This window comes from Panthera leo, chromosome B1, assembly GCF_018350215.1.
Source record: "Panthera leo isolate Ple1 chromosome B1, P.leo_Ple1_pat1.1, whole genome shotgun sequence".
NCBI classification, from domain to species: Eukaryota; Metazoa; Chordata; class Mammalia; order Carnivora; family Felidae; genus Panthera; species Panthera leo.
In genome coordinates, this window is record NC_056682.1 from 80,021,608 (window position 1) to 80,047,685 (window position 26,078).

General features: G+C 38.6%; 1 long non-coding RNA gene across 1 annotated transcript in view; it reads left to right on the forward strand.

Annotated features, from left to right (window-relative positions):
• The window catches only part of LOC122216974, a 116,416-nt gene extending 91,743 nt beyond the window's left edge, over positions 1 to 24,673 (forward strand). The window contains exon 4 of the long non-coding RNA XR_006201221.1: positions 24,544 to 24,673. This is a non-coding gene — a long non-coding RNA (uncharacterized LOC122216974). The remainder of the gene's footprint in view (positions 1 to 24,543) is intronic.
• The last annotated feature ends 1,405 nt before the right edge of the window (positions 24,674 to 26,078 follow it).

Below are 26,078 nucleotides of genomic sequence, written 5' to 3' on the forward strand. Positions count from 1 at the left end.
AATGAAACTGCTGGGGAGGTGAAGACTGGCAGAGTGGGCTTCAAGAGTGTGAGGAAACAGACGAGCAGGGAGTGAGCCCGGAAGGTCTCAATAAATACATAGTCAAAAACAGCCCTTGGGTCCCGGTGCTCAGAAGACTTTTTCAAATATGCCCTCTTCTTTTAGAAAAAGAAAACAAAACCGGAATTCCTTTGTTTTTCTTAGTAGTGAAACATCATTTTTAACTAGAAACTATCTTTATTTAGAAATAACTAAAGAATGCTGTTGACACTGGGCAGTCTCTGGCATATTGCTAGAGCAGTGTCATACTTTCTGTGGTTCGGATCACTTCATTAAACATTGCCTGAATGTATGTTGTGAGCCAGATGCTGTGTTAGTTTCTGAGTTTAATAAGATGAAATAGACTAGGTACAATCCTGGAGAGGCTTACACTATAACTGGGGCAATGTTCGCCTGGGTGGCTCAGTTGGTTGAGGGTCTGATTTTGGCTCAGGTCATGATCTCACTGTTCATGGGTTCAAGCCCCGTGGTGGGTTTTGTGCTGACAGCTCAAAGTCTGGAGCCTGCTTTGGATTCTGTGTCTCCCTCTCTCTCTCTGCCCCTCCTCTTCTCACATTCTCTCTCTCTCTCTCTCTCTGTCTCTCTCTCAATCAACCAATAAACAAACAAACATTAAAAAAAATAACTGGGGCAGTGTTATCCTCCAAGGGGCGTTTGACAGTATCTGGAGATATTTTGGATTGTCCAAACTTGGAGAGATGCTATTGGAATCTAGGGGGCAGAAGCCAGGGATGCCACTAAGCATCCCATAGTATATAGTACAACTAGCTACAATAATGACTTAACTGCTCTAAAATGTCAGTAGTGCTGAGATTGAGAAACTGCACTATCATGAAGATACATGGGGAAAAACTAAAAATGAGAATCAGTACAATTGTAGAAGAGTGTACAAAATGAAGAAGTGTTTTAAAGATAGGACTTATAAATTCTATCCAATTTGAAGGATAGGAAAGTGATACCCGATCATTAGTGAGTTTTGAAGGATACTTAGGAGTTCACCAGAGATGGTGGTGATAGGGACCCCATTAAGGGATTACATAAAGAAGCAAAAAATAAGATTGTAGGCAGAAGCATATCTAAAATCAGGAAGCTTTCAAATTGTACTATGTGAGAGCAGGGAAATGAAAATGTGGAAAATGTGGAAAATGAATCTGGAGGGGTAGACAAGATCAAATTATTGCCAGTCCAGGAAGACAGTCTAAAGAACTCAGTTCTGTAATTGATGGAGAACAATCGAAGAACAATAAGCAAATAAGTGGTATAACACAAATTTTAAGTGAGGTAAATAACTATTACTCTGAAATAAATTGAAAAATTTATTGTGGCCCAATTAACTGAGCCATTAGCATTCTACCAATTGTCTCTCCTTCTTTCCATCTTTCTGTCTTTGTCGGTCTCTCTCACACACATCTTTGATGGTTTATCCCAAGAACTATATGTACTTTCATATTCTACTTTTATGGAAGAGAGATTGTTGGTGATCAATGAAGAGATCTGCTCCACGTGGGAGGGTAAAGCCAGGAAGGGTATAATCATCTGGGAGAATGTGGAGGCACTAAGGGCTGAGAGATCTTTATGAAGCCAAAAGAAGGGAGAGAATTTTGGCAGGAAAGAGACCGTGAGAAAAACAAAGGCTAGGAGGTTGTGATATAATTGGCATATTGGGATTTAAGGGTTTGTATGTAGAGCAGATCCAGGTCAGACAAGGCACCCAAGGATCAGTGAGTGAAGCCAGGGACAGAGACGACCGGATTTGGAGAGAGCAATCAGTAACAACAGTGTGTGGTTGGGTCAAGAAGTTTGGTGGCTTATTCATGTGGCTGTAGAAGATGCCAGAAACGAAGGCAAGATTTGGGGTGAATATGAAGGGTTTGAAGCAGGTGTCACATTTATCTGTGTCTGTGATGGAATGATTGGAAAGTAATAGTAACAGGGGCTGGGTAGAAGATAGCCAGTGGCTTCCTCTGCAGAGCAAGAAGGAATTTTACAATACAGGAGGCAACTATCCCTGGAAATAGCAACAAGAAGCCAGAGAATACCAGCTTTGTACTTGATGAGTAGTACTTGAGAGAGCCACATGTAAAGCACCATCCTCAAGAGAGTGCCAGAAGAGATCATTTGGTGAAGAAAACCAAGATGTTGGATAGCTTATTTAACATGAAATGGGGGTTCCAGAGGTTACACCTAAAATTATGAGAATGGGAGCAACAGATAGGGTGTGTTAGTTTTAGTTTTCTAGGGCTGCATAACCAAATACTACAGAGTGGGTGGCTTATGTAGAAGAAATTTATTGTTTCATGGTTCTGGAGGCTAGAAATCCAAGATTAAAGTGTCAGTGGGGTTTGTTCCTTCTGAGGGATATAAGGAAGAATCTATTCCATGCCTCTCCCCCAGCTTCGGGCGTTTGCTGGTGATCCTTGCTGTTACTTGGCTCATAGATATATCACCCTAATCTCTTCTTACTTTCACATGGTGTTCACTGTGTCTCTGTCTTTTCACAAGGTGTTCTTTTAAATAAGGACACCAGTCATATTGAATTAGGGCCCACTCTACTTCCGTATGACCTTATTTCAACTAAGTATATCAGCAGCAACCCTACTTCTAAACAAGGCCACATTATGAGGTGCCAGGGTCAGGAATTAAACATCCGTTTTAGTGTGTGTATGTGTGTGTGTGTGTGTGTGTGTGTGTGTGTGTGTGTGTGTATGGGGTCACCATTCAACCCATAGCATAGGGGTAAAAGAAGGACAGAACGATATTAGAAAAGATTAAGGGACAGGAAAGAGCACACGAGAGAGATGCTCGCTTTAGCTGCTGATCAAGAATGACAATAGTGTGAGAGTCAGTGGAATAAGTTGGTCATAAGTTTGCAAATGTATCTCTGGTGGCATAGCTAGGTACAGCTGGGATGGGCTGGTGCCTATCCAAGGCATGTAGTATCCCAAGGTACTGTCCCAACTCTAGAGGGTACCATTTATATAAATAGTCACATCATTTACAGTGTGATCTACTGGCAGATTCTGGGACTGTAGGTCACTGTTCAGGCCTCAAGAGTGTGGGTGAGGAAGTTTGCAGTGGACTCCACAGGTCTCTGAATTGGGAAGAGGTCTTAGCACCTGTTATGATGTATATACTATATGCAGACTATAAAGGCTTTCAGGAGGTCTTCCCCTAAGCTATTCCCAGAGAATAGAAACTATTATCTCTTTATATCCATCTCCCCAGTGCCTTCAAGTCCAATATAAACAGTCAACAGATAAATGAAGAACTACTTCCAAATGATAATAATATGGTTAAAGTTAATTAGCAGTGAGTTCATGGGGAAATATTATGAATTCCAAGGTTGAATTCTTGGAAAATAGCCTCATATGTTTGAGAATGTGGGAGACATTTCTGAAGGATGTAATGTGTTTATGACTTAAATTTTTGCATATCTCTGTAACACATCCTTTTTTCTCTTATAAAGTCAACTTCCACAAGCATTTTCTACTTGAATGTTTCTAAGAGGTTCAAACACTTTTATTAGAAAGATATTTAAAGACCAGTATCTGGAAAACAAGGTTTTGGGTATTGTTCTCTCTGCGGGGGGATTTTTGTTGTTGTTGTTTTCATTTTTTTCATTATAGCAAATTTTATAATTCAGTTTTGCCTGGTTGCACGAGAAAATATTTTTGCATTGTTACCTGCATGGGGGAATTCAAATGCCTATAAAGTGGATCATGGTAGGTAAAATATGTGATTAGTATTACCAAGTTAGTCCTAAAAGTCATACACCATTTAGCTGAATTTATCCAAATTGTATGAGATATGAGAGAAGAAAAAAAAAGTGTTCTTAGATCATATATTCTAGAATTTAAAAAGGCAGAATTTTCTAGAAGGTTAGAAAATTATGTATCAGTTAGGATATTCTCAGCTGCGAGTAAGCAGCAAGTCCAAATCAAAGTGACGTTAACAACTTATTGTGTCACATAGCAAGTAGGAGGTAGGGCTGTGCTTGATTGACGAACCCCACAGCTCAAGGACTTCACTGTGGAGCTGGGTTCTTTCTGCTCCACCTCCCACCACATGTCAAGAAATTTATTTAAGGTCACCTATGGCTGTGGTAGTTCTGGGCATAACATTAATTCATTTATCCCACAGTTCTTTATCTAGTGAATATTAGGTGCCAACGTTCCCAGGTGTTGGAAATTTAATGGGACTATGTGGACAGAGTGGAATCATTTGGCCATGCATTCCAAATAGATTTCCCACTGTAGTATTAGAGAAGAGACAAATTCTTTGCCTTTATCAAGTTTACATTCTAATGGGAGATTGAGAAAAGGGATGGGAAGAAATGATTTCCAGTAGTTGAAAGTTCTGTGAAGAACAATGCAGCTGTGCGTGGTAATAAAGAAGGGTGGAGGGGCTGCTTCTTTATAAATGGCTGTCCAGGAAGTCTTTGGCTACAAGGAAGAGCCTGAATGAAGGAAGGTGGTGTGGCATGGAAACTTCTTGGGGGAGGGTTTGTGAGTAGGGTGTGGTTGGTGTGTTTGAGAGGCCACAGAGGCACAGAGGCCAGGGTGGCTGGAAAGGAGTGAGCAAGGAGATTTATAGGCAATAAGATTCCCAAGGTAGCAACTGTCAGATCCTAAGGGCCTTTATAGGCTATGATTAGAATCTTGAATTTTATCCTAAGGTGGGAAGTTTTTGGAGAGTTTTGAGCAGGTAGCTGACATGATTTACGTTTGTAAAGGAAACGGTCTGCCTCCTTTATGGGGAATTGACTGTAAAGGATGAGAGTGGAAATATGGAGCGGGCTTAGTGGGCTACTGAAGTAGCTCCCATTACAGTAGTGCTGGGAGGGGGAGGCAGTCAGAATCATGGTTTATGCTAATAGCCTCATTCATTGATACCCTGAGACAGGAACAAAAGGAACATTCCTCCAGTGTCCCTTCTTAAGATTGAGAAAAGATTTTCGAGAAACCTCCCAGCTTATTTCTTGGTTCTCATTTGTTTGAATGAGAGTCTTATACCTAGACCTCCACCAATTTACTGGTAGGTGGAATGAGACCACAGTGTGCGGCTCAGACAGATAAAAACCACTCTGTGCTGCAGAGGGGCCAGACTCTCCAGGAGGACTTGGCTACTTGGAGGAGGGAGAATACGTTTGAAGATCTATGGAACTCAGCACAAAGTAAAGATGTGGGGCTCCTTGTTTGAAAGTTATTAAAAATTTGAAGATGGAGGCAACAGAGCATTAAACCAAGTGCAGGGTCCTTCTACGTGTGGGTTTCTGTCAGATTGCCAATGAAACCAGCTGTGTCTGGTAGCAAAGAAGTGGCTGTTGAGCGCCAACAGAAGTCTCACTCACATCATATTCTGGGAGAATTTACACAATCTTGGAGGCAACATCAAGGTTTTCAGATTATGCAGTTCTTGGTTAGTATCCTACCAGCTAGAAGGAGAAAGTAATACTTACTTGACTTATAGGAAGTAATTCTTGCTACTTTTTATTCTCCTTTCACTGTTATATTGAGGTAAATTCCTTGTCTGAATGTCACAGGTGAATCTCAGAAGTGAACTCATCTACTCCACTTTTTGACTTGCTTCTAATCTAAGTCCTGACTGCTTGACTCATTTAACGTCTTGCTTCTTTCCTTAGACCTGATAGGGCTGCTGTTTCTCCTTCCCTCCCTTCTGGAATTTGTAGCTGTGCTTTGACTATGCTTTCGGGGGTTTTACAGGATATTTACTTCTAAGGGAATACCTGTCCCTTGACATTGTGACCAGCGTTGCTGCAGAGTTTGCCTTCCTGCACCCACACGTTCTCTTTCCAGTCAATTTTGCTTTAGGTTTTTCTTGGCCATTGAAGTACACCCCACCTAACTCCTCAGAGGAATTCTTGACAGTTGTCTCTGAATCTGTTAGTTCCCTACATACCTTCACAGCTTTCCCGGATTTCATATATTGTCATCACATGTCATCACATTTCACCATTGATGGGTACAAGGAGAGGAGGGGAAAAACATCTCAAGAGTCATATTGCTACTTTACAATAAGCAATTGTTTGGCGGGGTGGGAAACGGGGTATAACTGCTGGCCAGTATGAGGAACAAAAGAAAGTGCACTTTAAGTAGGCAAAATTTATTTTGTTGTTTTGTTTTGTTTTTGTAAAAGAACTTCTTGCCTTTTAGGGCATGATGTTTTTGCATCTCTTCAAGCAGAAGACAGCCAACTGGCCTGATGATTTAGATATTCAGTAGTCAGATAATTTGGATGTTAGCCTCTGAAGTCAACAGTCTTTAATTTTTCTTCTACTTTGGGTTACAGTTCCAAGGGAAAGCTGAAAGTTCTTAAGACATTACTCTTTTAGGATGAGCGTAAGCCCAGCAGCTTCCAAGTCAGGGAGACCTAATTCTATGAGGTTTACGATTGCTAGTAGAATTCAGTGTTCTCTGTGATAAATGTGATGATGATTGAAAATGATCTGAATATGTTAAATATGTTAAAAGAGAAATTGTTTTCTTCTACTGAATTATTATTATTGGCTAATCATACCAAAATATTTATATAAACATGCCTATGTTTTATTATTTTTAAATTTTTGATTGGAGACGTTAATTTTTTTTTTAAACTGATGATACCAATCCAACCACTTTTGCTTGGATAAGTTCTCTCCTTGGTGCTGAGTGTAACTCTCTATCCCCAGCTGTCACTTGTGACAAATTAGGGCTTCCAGGCCCACAAATGCAGATCTTGTAGGTCACATGTCCCAGAGATGGGGAATGTGATTTCTCCCAGGGGCCGGATATGCAGACCATTATATCATCTCACACTGTGAGAGAATCTCCCCCGTTCAGACTTACTGAGCATCCTTTGATTGTGCAACATCTTTATCTCTGACCTCTAAGCAGGGTCACTGTTGTAACAGCCCAGAGAAAGCTTTCAGGAATGAATGAGTGCTCAGAGAAATCAGGTAGCATGCTCTGTCCAGCACGGTGATCATTTCTGACAATGCTGATAGAGGGACTTCTTGTGCAGTCCATTGATTTCAGTGTCAGGCAGATGAAAAGGAGCATATTGATGAGCCTTTGTCATTACTTTGCCAAAGGTGTCTTGTCAGATAAAAGACCAATAGAGGAAACCAACTTCAGACAGGCCATCACATCAATTTTCTTGGTGCTGAAGGGAAGAGAATGAACTGTGATATTTAAACTAATCGATGCCTATAAAGATACTGTTAAACTCTTACAATAAATTGTTTTGACTTGCAAAAGAAGAAGAAGAAGAAGAAGAAAAAGAAGAAGAAAAAGAAGAAGAAGAAGAAGAAGAAGAAGAAGAAGAAGAAGAAGAAGAAGAAGAAGAAGAGGAGGAGGAAGGAGGAGGAGGAGGAGGAGGAGGAGGAGGAGAAAAAAGAAGAGTGATCTATAACAAGGATAAAGAAAAATGGCCACGGAAGATGAAATAAGATTTCTATTCACAGCAATTGGGAAGTTACAATTGGGACTCTTTTTTAATATTTACCTCTATTAAAGGCTCATCTGTACAGCATGATGGTATAAAATGCCTATGCAATCTTTTTTAACTTTGTAGTATTGGGAACTCACAGCTGAGAGCAAAGGTCACTATGTATTCTGCATTCTAAATTCAGAGAGAACATCATGCTGGGGTTCCATTTACCTTCCCAAAGGGCTTGCTGAAAAGTGCCATTTGAACAGAATCAGAGATAAACACCTTTTCCCAACCACTGCTTTTCCCACTGTCTACTCATCCTCTTTTTGTATAAAGAAAACTGGAGAGGGGCCAGGAGATAACTGTTAGAGGCCCTGACCTCCTCTTACTTTGCTAAAGGAAAGAGAAGCAGAAATGTATTGATCTCTTCTCCAAAGCTAAAGGGAATGGATAATAAAAGGCTTCCTCATAAGGTTTGTGGGTATCAGTAAGACATGGACACTGGTTTCCCATTTACTGTCTCTTAAGCAATAGGACTTGCAAACTTGTTCTGATGTTCTGGAGGCAGGAACACTAAGCAAGGATAGTGAGATAATAAAGCAAAATGGAGGAGGCATGAATTGGCTCTTTTCAGTATTTTATGACTCCCAAGAATGGACTTGGAAAGGTTGCAGATCATAGATTGGATGAGGAGGGGTGGCTGTAAGCTCTCTGAGGATTCCTAGATGTAATATGGTGGCAGGGTGAGGGCTGACTTTTGAAGATACTTTCAGATTTCTAAAGGAAATACCTTGGAGTTGAATCCAGTGTGAGCAGGATCTTGAGACCTCTTCCTTCTCACTTCTACTTCATAGACCACAGTTTGATCAGGTGGGCTGACCACGGGAAAAAAAGCAACAGGAACTTTAGCACTACTGAAGTGTGGTTGTTTGTGTAAGGGAAGAGTGTTTGGGCCAGCATGTGCCATGCTAAGACATGTCAGGATATGGATCATCTCCCTGCCTTCTCTCCATACTAACACCAGAGGAAAAGTACAAGGAGGAAGGAAGAGAGTGAAGTTCTACTACCAAAGATCTGATGGCCTTCGTGGGTTTGAGTTGGGAAAAATCCTTGCTCTAATAGGAGGTTGGTCTGAACCAAGTGTGAATAACTAAAAATTACAGGACAACCATGAAATCGGATTTAGAGGTTATTCATGGGAAGAGAGTTGGCAGTAAAACTGAAAGAAATTATTGGAAAATAAAATTCTCTGCAGTTATAACTCAGTGACTTAAGATATCTCAAACAGACCATTACATCATTTTCTTAGTGAATTTTTTAAGCAGAATAATTACAGGTTTATTTTTAACAGGCTATGAAATTTCACTGTTCATCCTCCACAAAGAAGGCATCCTAAAATCATGATAGCAGCAGTGTAAATTCACTCCTCAGTGTGGGAAGGGCTGAGGTGCCCCAGCTCAAGGTCAGCCTGACCCCTGACTGCAGACTCAAGAGAGAGCCCAGGTCAAATTGGTCAGAGTGGCCCACACTGCTGCAGACCTTTTGAATGAAATACTTTATTTTTGTTTATGCCACTGGGTTTTAGCATAGTATGTTATGCAGCAGAAGCTATCTGACACAACATTATTTCATGATGTTTGAGCATCATAAAGCATCTTTAAGGTAAAGTCATCCCATGGTCCCATCACCCTAAAACAGCTCAGCATTTTAGAGTTTGTCTATTACTTACTGTAGGCCTGAAATTTCACATGGATATTCTATTCCTAACAGTTTTTGAGATGACAGAGATAGTCTGATTAGACTATTTTCTTTCTCTTTCTAGCGTGCATGTGCAGGCATGCAGAATTTCCTTTTAAGACACTGACATCGTTAAGTGATTGCTTATGTTGGGTCACTTTCCACACCAGTGCTTCAGCTTCATGAGGATTCAATCGAATTTTCACAGCTTAGCCATGTCCTTGGTCTGATCAGAGGCCCAGTTTGCTCAAAGCAAGTGGTGAGGTAGCAGTGGCAGCACTAGGAGAAGCAGGAGCATACACCTTGGCTAACCTTTGTGGCTACTGACATTAACATTCACCCTGTGAAATGTTGTCTTCTGGGATTCTTTTGGTCTAATCTCATTTGATGGGGAAAAATATATTTTTTTCCTGCATTATCCTTTGACATTAAATTCTTTTTCTTTTAATTTTTTTTAATGTTTATTTATTTTTGAGACAGAGAGCATGAAGGGGGGACGGTCAGAGAGAGAGGTAGACACAGAATCTGAAGCAGGCACAGAGCCCGACGCGACACTCAAACTCACGGACCGTGAGATCATGACCTGAGCCAAAGTCGGACGCTTAACCGACTGAGCCACCCAGGCGCCCCGACATTAAATTCTTTAAAACATTTCAAAAGATAGTCAGTTTCTCTTTTCCCCTAATGATATGCTTTTTGCTTTTACTTTTTAAAAATCTTTTCTCCAAATGGTCAGTGATATAGGTGGAGTTGATCAAGTCAGACCAAGGTAAGTGCTCTGCTTGGCATGATCTAGGAAATAGCTATAGACCCAAGAGTCTGGAGATTTAAGTTTTGTTCTTGGATCTGTCACTGGTAGTGGTATGCTAGAACAAATTGCTTTGCCGTGTTGTACTTCAGTTTTCCCCATCTTTAAAGTGAGAAAAGTGTGCCTTAACAGGCTCAAGAGTAAGGAAAAGCAGATAACATGGAGGGAAGAAATCCGCTTCCAGTGAGGACAGAACGTGTGGGTGCATGAATTTGGGAGGTAGGCAGTGCCCCAGGTGTCTTGTGGCATGACAAGGAACAGGTTGTGAATTTGACCCAGAAACTCAGCTCTCATCACACTGCATCTCCTTGCTGTCTCCTCTCTTCCCATCCAAAACAATACTGTACTGGGTTGCCTATAGAAATAGCATTCATAAGTAGGCCAGCAAGGAACCTTGCATGAAAAGGTGCCAGTTCAACAAGCAAACAAAAGCCTTTCACAGCTGAAGGAATCAAATTAACAGAACAAATAGAAGTACATTGTATAAGTATTATTAATATTCTTGTCAGGACAAGATAATATTCTCATTAGGGCATTTACAAAATAAAAAAAATCTGTTAGGTAATGAACAATATAGAAAAAATATGGTAAAAATTAATAAATCTTCAAGTATGAATATTTATATTGGCAATCCCATTCAAAGTAAAACCGAATGAATAAAAAACACAACTTAGGCACATCAAAGTTCAGAAAGAAAATTACTTCGAACTCCAAATTCTAAACACAGCCAAACTATCATTAATAGATATGCAAGGACTCCTGGAAAGAGAAGGGTATATTTCAACAAAATGAAAAATGAATCAGAAAGAATGGTAGATATGATACAGTAAACAGTGATAGGCAAAGAAATAAACAAAATGTGGAGTTGTGTAAGAGTTAGTTGTAAAAATAATATAGAATGAAAAATCTCAACATGGGTGTTGCTGTGGGTAAAGTGGGCTATTCAGAGGAGGGTGTGGGAATAGAGAACTCAAAATGCACCAGGATTCTAAGTGTTTATAGAAAAATATTTAAAATATGTGTTAAAACTTCAGTGTAACATGTAGACAATTTTATTTTGTTTTGTTTTTAATGTTTATTTGTTGAGAGAGAGAAAGAGCATGAGCAGGGGAGGGTCAGAAAGAGAGAGGGAGACACAGAATCTGAAGCAGGATCCAGGCTCCAAGCTGTCAGCACAGAGCTCGATGTGGGGCTTGAACTCAGGAATCACAAGATCATGAGCTAGACCAAAGTCAGATGCTTAACTGACTGAGCCACCCAGGTGCCCCGCAACTAGACAATTTTCAATAAAACATAACTTTCAAACCAAGAGAAGAAAAAAAATTTAAAAATCCCTCTATCAATAACAAATATAAGAACTGGAAAAAATAGAAATAAAGGATAAAAGATAACAGAAAGTAAGAAATAGGAAGAAATCCAAAGATGTTATTAATTCAATAAATGTCATCCTGTTAATAAATATCTTTCCATATTCTGTCTATTGGAGACATGACAGCAAGGTGGTCAATAAAAGAATAAAAAGGATATATATCATGCAAATATTTCAAAATGGAAATATAGTATAGTTATTATCAAGCAAGTGAAACTCAAAGTAAAGCAATAAAATAATAATAATAAGTTCATAGTAAAAAGTATACAGTCCCCTCAGACAATAAGATAGTTACAGACTTTTTTTTTAACAAAATTGTTTAAAATACAGAAAGCAAAATTTTGTGGAAAAATAACAAGTTCATAATCATAACGGAAGTCTAACGTAAGCCTCTCAGAATGCAACAGATCAGAAAGACCTAAAATATCAAGGCTACAGAAGATTTGAATGACATAATAAATGAATTTGGGCTAATAGATACATGTAGAATTTTGTATTCCAAAGCTTACTACATAATCTTTTTACATGCACAAAGAAGGGTTACCATAGTTGACTAAAATACTAAGGCACAAAAATATTTCAAATAAATTCCTAAAAGTTAATTGTCTCTTCCACCCATTTAAATACCTATATTCTTGATGGAATAAAAAAGAAGAGGAAAAGCTTTTGCAAATAGCTTTTCTTTAATAAATCACACTAAATTTCAATTTAGCTTCAAATTTTATTAGAAATAAGTGATAAGCCAGATATCAAAAATGAGAGCTGGGCAAGGTAGTACTTTTGGGTTAATTTATAGACTTAAATGCATTTATTAGACAGCAAAAAAAAAAAAAAATTAACATTCAGTTCAAGAAACTAGAAAATTAACTCCCCTCCAAAAAAGTAATTAGTAAAGGTAAAATAGGAAGGTAGTGAAATAAAAAGTTGTTCACCCTAAAGCAAAATTTTGCTCTTTTTAAAGGAGCGTATGTGTGCTCACACATACACACACATAAACACACACACCAAAATTAACCTTTAGTGACTTCAATTTTAGGAAAGATAAATGGGCACTAAGTACAAATATACATGTGCTTGGAAATGTCTGTACAAATATATGAGACTTATGGCTAATGACAGTAGCTTAATAACATATGTCTGTCAATTCTCCCTCCCTGGTTCCCCAATAAAATGGTAGAAAAGAAAGAAAAGTCTATAAGAGCACATAAATAAAGAGAATAGGAATGAGGTCATTAGGAAAAACACAGACTTCACCTATATTTAAAAGTTGAGAGCAGATAGAAGAGTGGAAGTTACTATCCCAGAGCAGAGAAAACCAGAGTACAGAGAGATCTGTTCTCCAGAGGAGCTAATCTGCTCCAAACCTATGGTTCCCAAATGCCAATGTGCATCAGAATTGTCTGGCATACTTGTTGAAACACAGATTGCCAGATCCCATCCCCATAGTTTCTGGTTCAGTAGATCTGGGGTAGAGCCTCAGAATGTGCATTCCTGCTAAGTTCTCAGGTAATGCAGATGTTGTTAGTTTCAGGACCACATCAGGGAGCTGCTTATCTGGATAATAATTTAGGATAGGCTCAGGACTTTGAATCATCAGATGTAATGGAAGGCAAGAATGAGACATGGACCAGAAAACAGGTTACTTACCAAAAATCTGTGTATAGAACAATTGTCCAGTCTGCCCTTCAAACACATGCAGAATGCTCTACAATCAGTTATCTTTCCTCAAGCAAGATATCAGATGTTTTTTGGTTGGGTCCTTAATGAAAAGGCCTGATGGGAATTTGTATTGTTTGAATTTCCTGCAATGGTAATGTACTTGTGCAATTAAAAACTAGGTACAGATTCTACATAGTGGTGGGATTTCATTCCTGTCTCAATCTAAAGCATCTTCGTCTTCAAGAAACAGGCTCTCAAAAAAATGTGCTTTTTTTTTTCTTTTTGTCTCTAGAAGAAAACTGAAAGAAAAGAAAGTATCTTCACTAACATATAGAGGAGTTCATTTTTCTGTTCTGTCAAGAATTAGATTAGAGCATGTACATATAGGAATGATGAACCTCTTAATATCCATATTTATAATGAAAACTTCTGCTAGCAAGGACTAGAGTAATATAACTGCTATATTTGTAACTGTTTGTAATGTGTCTCAGAGCCCTGATTTTCTCAGTAAGGTTGCATTATTTAGTGCCAGACAAGAAAGCTACAATTCATGAGACAATAATCATTTTCTCACTAAAAGATGAATGAGCACCAGTATATATGCCTGCTGGTTTATTATTTAAAAATGGTTGAAGTCAAATCTTTGTACCTTCGAATGCTATTTTTTGTTTCTAAAAATCCTATGACATAACAAATGTTACTTTAAAAATTTAATAAGAGTCCAAAATCAGATCCACTCTAAACTGTAGCCACCTTCCTTTTACTTGTGTGAACCTGAGTCTCTATTATAAATTTCAACTGAAACCAAATGTGAATGTTTATTTTGAAGTAAGTCCCAGAAAAGACTTTTGCTTTGCTCCTCAGTAGTATGGCATCCTAGAAGATCATGTTTATTGCTATACAAATTGACATCCAGCAGAACTATTTTCCTTCCAACTCTTTCTATCCCAAGAATTTGTGACTAGGTCCATTTGCACTTTAAGCTTTCATGCTTTTCCCAGACAACTTCTTTCTGTCAGCCCATTACCAGCAGGGATGCCAAGATACTGTGTTGCCAAAATATCATAACTGAGGTAGCCAATGTCTAGTCTTTGCTGCCTCATTTAGTTAGATGACTCCTGTAAGGGTACAAAGGCTACTGGGGATCTAACCTTACGAATATGCTCTAGGAGAAAAGAGGTCCTTGGCATGTGAGTACTTTGGCATAATGCAAAAGGGAGAGAATGAAAAACCTGTTCAAAAAAAAGAGGGGGAGAGGAGAGAGATTCCCCCCCCCAAACACTCAGGGAGAATGTAATTCTGATTTTCATAATCATTTTTGTCTTTTTTTTTCAACTTGTGTGAACTCTGTACTTCAGAATCAGATTAATGATACTGAAAATAGAAATATATAGACAGTATATGTTATTCCTCAGACTCTATTCAGAGCTTTTCATGCATCCCCTCCTTTAATTCGACCACAACTCTTGAGGGGAATATTATTGTAAGTCCTCATTTACAGATGATGACACTGAAGATGGGAGAGGTGAACTGACTTGCCCAAAGTTATGTACCTAATAATGGTGGGACTGTAACTCAATTTCAGGTCTATATGACTCTGTAGCCCACGATCTTAATGTAGAGCTCTATGAAAATCAAACAATAGGATGCTAGAATTATGAAAAGTTCAAAACTATTTTAAACAACTACCTTGATGTTTGGTGTGATACAGCCCAAATTGAAAATAAGCTGCAGTATGATCAATCATTCCTTATTGGAACAGCATGCCCCCATTTTGTCTCTTCGACGGTCTGGCTTGACATGAGATGATTTGTGGAGGACAGATGTCCAACGTTAGCTAATATTATCAGTGACCAACTTGTAGCAAGGCATCACCTATCCAAACCTCTCAAACAAATACAAATATTTCTCCTGTCTAATGGTACTTCATTTTTATAAAAGGAGAAACTAAGGAGTTTACAGAACCAGATTCGTTCAAGGATCACTTTAAGGATTTTGCTTCCTATAGACTTCTGTCTTTTTCCTTAAGAGAAATATTTTATAGCCTAATAGGCATTTTGTATAGGGGTACTTCCTCAAGAAGAGTGATATCAGTAGTTGTGTGTGAAAAAATAACTACATAAATAATAAATGAGGGGAATAAATAAATGAGACACCAAAAGTTTGATGTAGGCTTACAATTAACATGGCAGGACAGTAGCAAAGTCCTGTTTAAGTTATTCTGACCAGAACAATTCCCAACTTTGAAAAATGACTTCTAAGTTTTAGAGATAAAAATATTTTTCAGGATAAAAAGATACAAAATTGAAATGGGTTAGCAACCAATTCCTATCTTGCTACCTTGGTTTTTTGTTTTTTGGTTTTAAATTTTTTACTCTTTATATGAAAATCTCTATACTTACCATTCTTTAGAAAATTCCTCTTCACTAATTCTATAGTTCAGCTTCCTACTCTCTCCTCTCCTCTTTCCCAGGCCTGCTGTGGTTTTGGGCCCCATCTTGCTCCTCGTGGGCCTGGATAGGTAACCTCCCTCAAAGGGCTCCTACAGCTCCCTGAGCCCTTCACCTACTTGGCTGGCAGTGAGGAGAATTGAACATATTTGTTGTGAAATACTTCTAGGGAAAGTATATTTACCACTTTAGAGGAGATTTTAAGTAAGAGATTGAAATAGTGGTTTCTTTAGTGGTCAGTTAATTTTTCATTGGGAACCTACTTTGTATCACATCACATGACACAGAGGCCTACCACCCCAATATGTCCAATTTTACCTGTCTACTGACCAAGTTCCCAGCTTCCTGATAAATATTCCCACTGATTTGTCTTGCAGACATTTCATTTCATTTTCAGAATTTAAATGGTGATCATTTCTAATTACATACAGCTTGCTCTTTGTTTTAAAGAAAAATCTGAATGCTGTATTAGAATCACCTGTTTTGTGCCCTTAGCACACAATTTTGCCCTTACTAGGTACCCATATTTGTTGAATTAAAGTAAACATTAAAGTAAAAAATGTTTTCTACCTAAAACTTGTAACTAATGGTATTGCCCATAGCAACATGCATGTGGGGAAGTGTGTAGAGAGAATTGCCAGAGGTGTAAATAACATACTTTCTAGCTAAGGGACATGAAGGCTCTGTCTTTTCATTTTTTTCCTTCGGTGTGTTCAAACTTATTTTTTTGTCACTCATAACTCAAAAACAGTTTAATGGAAAAACTTCAAGTGTTATATATATATTAGTCCTTGATGAGAACTACAATGTAAGAATAATTTTACCAACATGGAATTTAAAGATTTTTTATTCATTGAAGGTTAATTTTTCTTTTCATGAGAGAGCACCATGAAGCCCCTACAGACTAAATAATTTCCACCAGGCATCTGGCAATAGTTCCACTAATCTAAGGTTTCATTTCAAAAAATAAAATGACTAGTCTTTTCTTTGAAAGGACACAATCTTTGCCATAAAACAGTTTCCTGTGGGTCTAAGTTTGTCATATTTACTTCTACTAAGTGTCAGGCTATCCCACAGGTTCTATTTTCATTTGCTCCATATAGTTTGGCTTCACCTTTGCTTGTAGATCTTTCCGGTAGAAGTCAGCAGAATGTCTCTGTCTGTAGGAATGTGTGTTTACCAAAGGGAAAGATTGGACCAAGTGAAAATGAGGAAGGTGATTGGCATCAGCTCCCCAGACATCTTCAAAGCAAGACTAGCCACTATTTAAGGAGCCAGAAGTATTTTTCCTAAACTTTTGCCATTCAGGTTATATCCCTATACCTCAGCAATTGAGTGAACAGGAAACTTCAGGCTTTCCCCCCAAGAATGCCAAAGTTGCCTGTTCTATGAATGAGTGTGGTCTAGAGATAACTTTTAAAATGCTTTCTCCAAAGAGGCATTGGGTTTAAAGGAGACTGCCAAGTTCTGGGCAGCAAATAGGAAGGAAAACTGAAGTCATAGTTTTTCGGACAAGTGCTTTCTCTTCCCACACATGCCACGGATTGCTTAATGCTCCCGTGAAGGCTGTGACCATAAAATTCTTCTAGAAGGTCCCTTCGAGGAAACAGAATAAACCACAACCTGCCCATAATGGAGGGCTAGCAGGCTACATTATCCTGTAGGGACAAAGGACCTTTGGCTCTGAAAAGTCTCAGGTTTTTTTCAGCTTGATTTGTAGAACTGCTGAACCATCATCTCTAGGAAGCAGGAGATAATAATAAACAGGTTAAGGAATCGTTAAGGCAAACCTTGCTCCTTGATGACGTTTCCTCCACGTTCCTTTTATTAAATGCTTTTAAAGCCTGCCAGCAAATAGGTTTACAATGCATTAAAACTCTTGTTGAAAGGATCAGTCTAATATAATATGGAAAAAGATGAAGAACCATGAAATACTGCCATGAACTTATTGGCTTAGATAGAGAGTAAACATCATCTTTGTGGTTTACACTGCCGTTATAAGCTCTTCTTGTGGTATATGGTTCTTACCACAGTCAATGCAGCTAGCAGACAAGATGTGAACGATTAAGCTACATTACATTTGAAAGAGGGTTTTTCCTACCCTGGGAAGCATACCTTTCCATAGCACTTTAATGATATGCAGACCTTCATCAGCTGGGATGCACTGTTTTGTCTGTACTATCACCGTGAACATTTCCATTAGCATCAGTTAATCCTTGACTCTCTTCTTGTGTTGCTATTTGGGTTTCTTCCAGAGGGTGAATTGATGCTATGGAGTTTAGCTGCATTCACTAGTCATCATGGAAAAGGATTCCAAATAGGTTCTGTCATAAGTGCTGCTGGTGGGGGTTGTGGATTGGTTGACAGTTCACTCCTAGCATTTTTGCACCCTGAATGTGATCAGGGAGTAGCCAAAAGTTGGTGAAAGAAGGGGGAAAAAGGTTGTTGACAGCACAGCAGTAATAGAATCTTGAAGCCCCAACTGGGGAATTACACTGGGCTAGAAGAACAGCAAGGCTGAAGAGGTCAAGAAGCAATGAACCTTAAAACAGCTTTAAAAGGAAACAGATGAAAAGAATGAAGAATTCAGCAGGACACACACAGGCCTAAAAGCAGACACAGAGGAATCCTAGCAATACTAACAAAAAGCACGAACTACTGCCAGAAGAGGAAATTCAAGCTGGCTGTGGACATTTGGGAAGGAATACATTTTCTCAGGCACTCGGGTTCAGAAGATACAACATTCTATGCTATGTATTTCACTTAATGAGGATGAACTTGGGTAAATAGATTAACAAGAACTTAACATTATTCAGTTTTGTAAAAAAAAAGCAAATAGTAAAAATTAAACATCTCTGAAAAGAGACAGTTCTGATCTCTGAACTGCTTTCCATCACAGTCTCCTCTTTGTTGTTCTTACTGCCCTTTATAGACACGTTTATTTCTTCTCCTAGCCCTCCCCTTTTGAAAAAGTACATTGCACACTTCAGTTTGCAGATATATACATTTTTATGAGTTTTGCATATAGTTTTGTAATAGACTATGGTCAAGCCTACTCTGGGTACAATATTGCAATAAAAACACAGTACATTAGTGACACAAAATTGTGTTATTGTCGTGTAGACAGACATTGCTTTATATAGTAGTAGATAAACTCCCGACTTTATGATGGGGCCCTCTCCCTTTTCTAATGCATAAATGGAAGTGAGCTAGTGACTGAGGCTCCTTTGAGGCAGTAGTTTTCTCATCCTGACCTCTGTTTGAAAACAAAATTTAGGAAGTGACTTTCTGAGAAACTTGGCAAGGACAGGGAAGCTGTACGTACTCTATGTGTCTTTATCTTATATATTTTGTGTTTTACTTGTTTACGGGTTCAACAGGAAAGTGAAATGAAGGTCACCATGAACTAGATTTTAGCCATCATTCTTGGCAGTCTTTAAATTTAAATCAAACATTTCTGGTGTAGCCTCGCTATACTGACAGTGGAATTGGCTTACAATTGTTTCTTGTGCTGTTCTTTACCAATTTTTTACTCAAACTTGTGTTAATCTTATAAAATTACTTGAGATGATTTTCTTCCTTCTTTTCTTTGTCTTTTTTGAAAGTTTGGTATAAATTGCCAAGAGAATTACTTGTTCTTTGTGGGTTGGAAGATAGATTTCTTAATCTACTGATTCAATTTCTTAGTGATCATAGGTGTTTCGGGGATTCTTCTCATCCTTATTAAGTTAGTTTTGGTAAATTACATCTTCCTAGAAGATAATTTCTTTGTGTTTTCAAATTTATTGGCTAAAATTTATTTACAGGCTCTTCTTTCTTCTACCCTCTTGAATGATTAAAGATGCTATATTAGTTGGGATTCCTCTGTTTATAAATAATCAAAATATAACTGTTTTATGAAAGGTGGAAATTTGTTGGTTCCCAAGACTGGTGTTCAGGAACATGAGTTCCAGACTGATGACTGGATCCAGGTGCTCAAAAAATGTTATCAGGTATCAAACATAATTTTTAACAGATTTTGAAATTTCTTGACTCTGCTTTTCTATGTAGGCTCCATTCTACTGATTTTTCCTAAATGGTAAACAAATGCCCACCCATTGCTCCAGGCTTATTTTCTGTATGCTTAGCTGCCCCAGAAAAAAGGGGAGACACTCTTTTTCCCAACTTTTTAAGTAAAATCTATCCCACATGAATCACTTTATTACTGATTAAGTTGTCTATCCCTGAATCAGTTACTATGATCAGCATGCAGGACAGGTGGAGACATGCCAATTTTTGATTGGCCAGTACTAGGAAAATATGTTATGCTACTCTCACAGGATGGAGTAGGCTAAAGTAATGGATTTTTCACTTCATATACTCAGCAGCCAGCAACTTTTTTCCATCATTGACTTCCATTGCTTGACTAAGGTGATGTTTTAAAAAATGCAAGGCCTCCTGGGAACCACTTGTTTGCTTTAGAAGAATACATGGGAAACTGATAGTAGACTTTACTCCACTGAATTAATTTATTAAAGAAGTTCACATTGAATTTGTGCAATGGAGATTGTGTGAGGTGCGGTGGAAGTTGACTAACTGCTTTGGGAAGTGGGAGAAGTTAATGGAAGACACATGAACAATTTACAAGTGGCCATAAGGGGTCAAGATAAGGTTGGGAACCATAGATTTAGATTTATTCCAACTTAATGTGGTTTGTGATTTTCCCCTTGTTCTAAGTGAAGAAAATCAATGTTAGAATTAGGTCATGTTGGAAATCTTTATTATGGCTACCATGGAGTAGAGAAGGGGCAGGGTGACTGAGGAAGAGAGCCAGGAAGTACAGGACCATAATGGAGAAGAGAGCAGGAGGACACTCGCTGATGGCAGAATAGTCTCTTCCACATTACATGGCCACTGAACACTGCCATCCCCAATACACCACAAATACCCCCAAAAGGGGTCGACACATGCCCTTGACACCATTTGTCTTCACACGGTTAGTGACACATCATCACTCAGCTACCAGGATTTTTAAGGAATGCAAAAGCACTTTGTCAGATGATGCTCAGTGCACAGTGTTGGATAAAAAGTCCCAGTGTAAACAGTACATCATTTTAGTGACCTTTACAAGCTGTTGAAAGGGTGGAAGGTACCTTGCATTTTTTTACTTAAATTCCTTTTGGGCCTATGTGGTGAGAAATGAGAGGAGGAAAGAAAATGTGGCCTGAGGGGGTGATCAACTGGGAGAAAAGAGAAGGGGTCAAAGCTAAAGTTTCCGTGAAGTCAGAGTATTACAGTGGGAGGACATTGATAGGTCTGGAGTGTTGGGAACCTGTGGTCAGAGTGAGGAATTCAGATTTAATATTTTTTTTTTTACTTTTTTATTTTAGAGAGAGAGAGTACAAGTGGGGGGAGAGGAGCAGAGGGAGAGAGAGGGAGAGAGAGAGAGAATCCCAAGCAGGTTCCATGCTCAGCACAGAACTAGATGCAGGGTTCGATCCCACGACCCAGGGATCATGACCCAAGCTGAAATCAAGAGTCAGCTGCTCAACTGACTGAGCCACCCAGGTGCCCCTCAGATTTAATATTTTAAAGGTGGCTCAGTGTTGGGTATGAAAAGTGTTGCAAGAGTTTCTGACAAAGAACTACTAGAATAATCAGTGGTGATAGGATGGCCATCTTCTGGCTGTAGGTATCAAGGAGAACTCCATAGGGAGGATGGCATTTAAAAGAGTGTAGAAGAAAATTGGGGATTGTGATATGTGCACAGAAGTGGTTTCAGAAGCAAAACCTGCCATCAAAGAATACTCTTTTTTCTGAAGAATCATAAATACCAAGGATCTAGAGTTTCTGTTACCTAAAGATCCCAAGACACTATTATCATTAAATTTAAGTTTAGGGGTGCCTGGGTGTCTCAGTCAGGTGAGCGTCTGACTTTGGCTCAGGTCACGATCTCATGGTTCGTGAGTTCGAGCCCTATGTGGGGCTCTGTGCTGACAGCTCAGAGCCTGGGGCCTGCTTTTGATTCTGTGTCTCCCTCTCTTTCTCTGCCCCTCTCCCGCTCACACTCTGTCTCTCTGTCAAAAACAAAAATAAACGTTAAGAAATTCAAGTTTAATCTTATCCTGTTCTACTCAGATTATATTGTTTGGAAATTTCCTTTCTGTAACAGATGCTCATCTTTATGAACATCTACTTGGGTCAGGCCTTGCAGGAGACCTGATAAGACCAGGATGGCAGGATTCAGAGCCTTGCCCTCAAATGGTCTGGCCACTGCTGTTGGAGACCAACATACACAGACCACAGTATGATTAGAGATATGCAAAAGGTCTAGAGAAAGCTTAAAAAAGATTTCTCTAAGAGAGGCATTTACAGAAGTGGTGGTAACTAATTTGTCTTAAAGAATAAGATAATAGTAACAATAACAACAACAACATATATTTATGTGGTACTCTGTGCTAGCCACTGTTGTAAGTGCTTTAGATACATAAACTCCCATTTATTCTTTAAGGCAACGTTTTGAGGTAGGTTCCATTATTATCCCCAATTTACAGATGGGGTAACTATTTAATCACAGAAAGTTTAATTAACTCAACCAAGTCCAGAAAATTAGTAAGCATTAGAGCGTGGGTTCAGACCTCGGCCATCTGGCTCTAGATACCACGTTCATAACCACTACCTCACATAGGATAAGTGGTTGTTTACCTAGAGACAAATATGAGAAGGCATGAGAGGTATGGAATGTTCTGGAAATCACAAGCAGTTCAGTATGGCTTGATGCAAATGTACATAATTGAAGGTGAAGAGGTGATTAGGGTCAGGGATGTAATCTGAGGGAGTTTAGATACTAGTCTTTTGACCATGGGGATACACTGAGGAAGGCAGGGCCAGAGAGGGCCCTCCAGTCAGATTTTCCTGTTAGAAGAACTATTCTGGCCAAAGTATAGAGGAATTGGGAGGAGGCAAGACTCAGGACAAAAACATTCATACAGGATTTCTTGATGCATATTAGGTAAAAAGTGATGAAGTGAACCAGGGCATTTGCTGCAGGCACTTCAGTTACTGGACTCGCTTGGAAATATTCTTGCCATTTGTGTACTCAGATCTGTTCCCTGCACTGATTGTTTTTATCCTCTCTTCTTACCATTGAGAATTACCTTTCTGTGATTTCCTTTCTTCTGGCTTCCAGGTTGCCATAGAAAGACAATGGTTGAGGGTGAAGAAGGGGAAAATTCAGAGTATTTCTTCTTTCTTATCATTCAGCCTCTTCAGCAATAGCTACATCTCCTCAATGGCTCCGACTTCAGCAGGACAACCTCTTCCTCCATGACCCCAGCACCTGTTGGGTGGCCTCCACCATGTTATGATTCTTGCTCAGTGGCCTCCGCTTTTGGGCTCTAGCAGCACTGTCTCCTCTTTTTGTCCTTTCATCCCCAAAGAGGGGGGTGATAGCTTACTGCTGTTGCTAATCTCTGAGTTGTCTTATAATTCCATTTGGCTTCTTTCCATCACCTGTGTAATCAATGTCTTGTACTAAATCTTCCACTGGAAATGGCTGGAGTGATTTCTGTCTTCCTGGCTGTTCCCTGATTGGTGAATACATCAAAGAACCCAACCACAAGACACGGATGCCTCTCTAGGCTTCTATGCAAATGAAGTAACAGAAGAAACCATGCTTGACAGGCAGAGGGGGAAAAAGTAACATCCTAAAGAGGGCCAGCACTGCCCTGTAGTGGAGCTTGAACAACTCCTAAGTGGAGGGACATGTTTACAATAGAATTATTATTTTTTCCAGTTTTAATGAGATATAAATGACATAAGACCTTGTATGAGTTTTTAGGTTTACAGCATAATGCTTGGATATAGGTAAAATATCGTGAAATGATTATCACAATAAGTTAGTTAACACTGATCACCTCACGTAGTTCCAAAAGTGTTTTTTTTTCTTGTGATGAGGATTCTTTTAAAAAAAAATCTTTTTAGATAAGTTTTGACCTTTATTTGAGTAATTTAGGTAATCTGAAATCAGACATCGCATGCCTTTTACATCAGCCTGAAAATGTTGAAATTAGCTAAAGAACTTAAATACAAGTTGCAGTCAAGAGAATGAACTCTGAACTCTTGCCATTTTCTTAGCTCTCCTATAGGCTTCTGAAGTTTTAATTAGTTATTTATCTGTCACTTGTGTTTCATTCTGAATATCCCCAGAGATGATGCTCATGTTCATTTCAAGAAAACCGTGAAAAGACCCACATAAATATTATTGTAGTAGTCAGTTATTTTGGAAATGTCAGTTAGAAGTAGATCATTAGATACTGTACAATTGGTAATCCTCAGTATGTGACCTATTCAAAGAACTATTTTTTTAGATTTTCAAAACATTATCCTCCTAATGCTTAATGTAGTATGATATATAATTATATAGTCATAATGCTTCATATAGCATAATGCCTTCAATTATTAAATAAGAGCAGATAAAATGTAGAGACTGAGAATTTTGTTACGGTTGGCATCGTCCTCTCTCAGCTGTGCTGGTAGCTTTCATTTTTAATAACGTTTGTAACTATTCAATAAATGAATCCATTCATATAACAAGCATTTTTATTAATAATAAGAAAACCCATGTATTATATTCTTCCAAGTTCAAGTTGCACATTTCTTATAACTAGCATCTTACTATTATTATATAGGAGCCTGGAAATTAAAAAAAAAAACGTAACTAAACTCAACTTAGATGTGCACACAAAGAATATAGCTTAGAACAGGATTCTTTGAGAGTCACTACTTTTTTATGTGACTAGAGATGTGGTAGTAAAGCAGCTTATTGAAATTCTAGCTCTAGGGAAAGCCATTAAGGTTAACATACTTCTTGAGGGGAAAAAAATGTTCTTGAGGCAAGGGAATGCTTCCTTGGAAATTTCATATGGTATTTTTTAAAGAATCTTGGTACTACTACTTTTTACCCAGTGGTCTATAGAACATCAGCCCATTTTCCTTAACATTGCTTGAATATGATTGCTTTTTATGTCTCCTTATTCCGTTTTCCTTAGAAATGCTACATCTGCATGCATGTGTAGATCAGACAGACGGACACATGCCTTCAGGAAGTGCTGCTGAGGGGACAAAGTCCATCCAATAAACAAAACCAAGTCTGTTCAGGCAAGAACTTCCATAGTTTTCTCTTCTTCACATGACTTTACTTTTCTTGATTAAAAACCCTTTGGGAATGAGACTTTATGAAGTTACTCATTACATTTTTCATTTATTTCCTATGAGTGGACTTCCCTACCTCCCAAGAATTTTATTTTTTTGTGAATGTCTTTGCAACTGTACCACTATTTTACATGTCACTTTCAAAATACTGTAAGTCAACACAGTCAACAGACCCCAAACTACCGACTTTCTTAATCTCAGAATCCTAAATGTGATCATATTGGCTCTACTTAGCAGCAAAATTTAGAATCTGATGCTTTTTCAATTTATCCCACTAATTCAGACCACCTGGTGTTCTCCATCACCCTATACTTCAAGCAAAACCCATAATATTTTACTTTAAAATTGAATAAAGAAAAAGACAGCGTTTAAGTTAAGGTATAAAGATAACCAAAGTCACAGAAAAATTTTGTGTGCTCTTTCTTCAGGATCACCCATATTTTTTCACATCTCGTTTTGGTGTTTTACGCTGAACATACTGAAATCGTAGCAAGTTCTTCCTTTGAACATTGCTCTATGCACTCCCTCTAGTGATACCACCATGTATAAACATTATTTCTGTGTGTGAGAGATAGAATTTCCCCAGGGGCCCACAAAACATTTAATGAAGTGTGAAGCACAAACATTTCATTACAACATATTGTGTACTTTTGCCTTTAATAACTACATTCTTCATCCAAGAAGTCTCAATAGCTTTCAAAAATGAATTATAGTAGTATTATTTTCCCCAGAATATAGTTTTTCCATGACAGAAACAGCACTTTCCTAAACTATTGTATTTATTAGCAACCTGTTGCCCTTCGACACTAGTGCCGTTTTCATCGACCCTGATCGAGTGTGTATCATTTAAACTTCCCTTAAAAAATTATTAAAATAGCTTTATGTTATTGGATTCTTTTTTCTCAACTGTACACAACCACCCCTAGAAATGATACACAGAAAGAGAAAGTGTGAAGTTGTTGAACGTTACATTTAGTGGAGAATTACATTCTCCATTGCAAAAGTGCAAGCATTTGATAGAGGAATTTAGAGGTAGGGGGGAGATTTTTACCTCTACTGAGCACAAAGGAGGCAGGTAAACTCTGGATTCCTGCATTTTCTTACTCCCCACTTTGGTCCACTCCACAGAAACTCTCCATCTCCTGCCCTCACTCCCTTCCTCCCTCCACAAGGCAGCCTCCCATTGACTCTTAGACACATCAGGGAATTGGGAAGTAACTTGCCTTAATGACTCTGGCCTTGTGCCAGTTTACAGAAGACCTTCGCTGTCCAACTCCATAATTCTAAATGGACATTTTAGAACAATCTTAAATGTTCACACAGTGTGTGTACCTGTGTACTGTATCCCAGATGCCAGCTTTTCCACCAAACC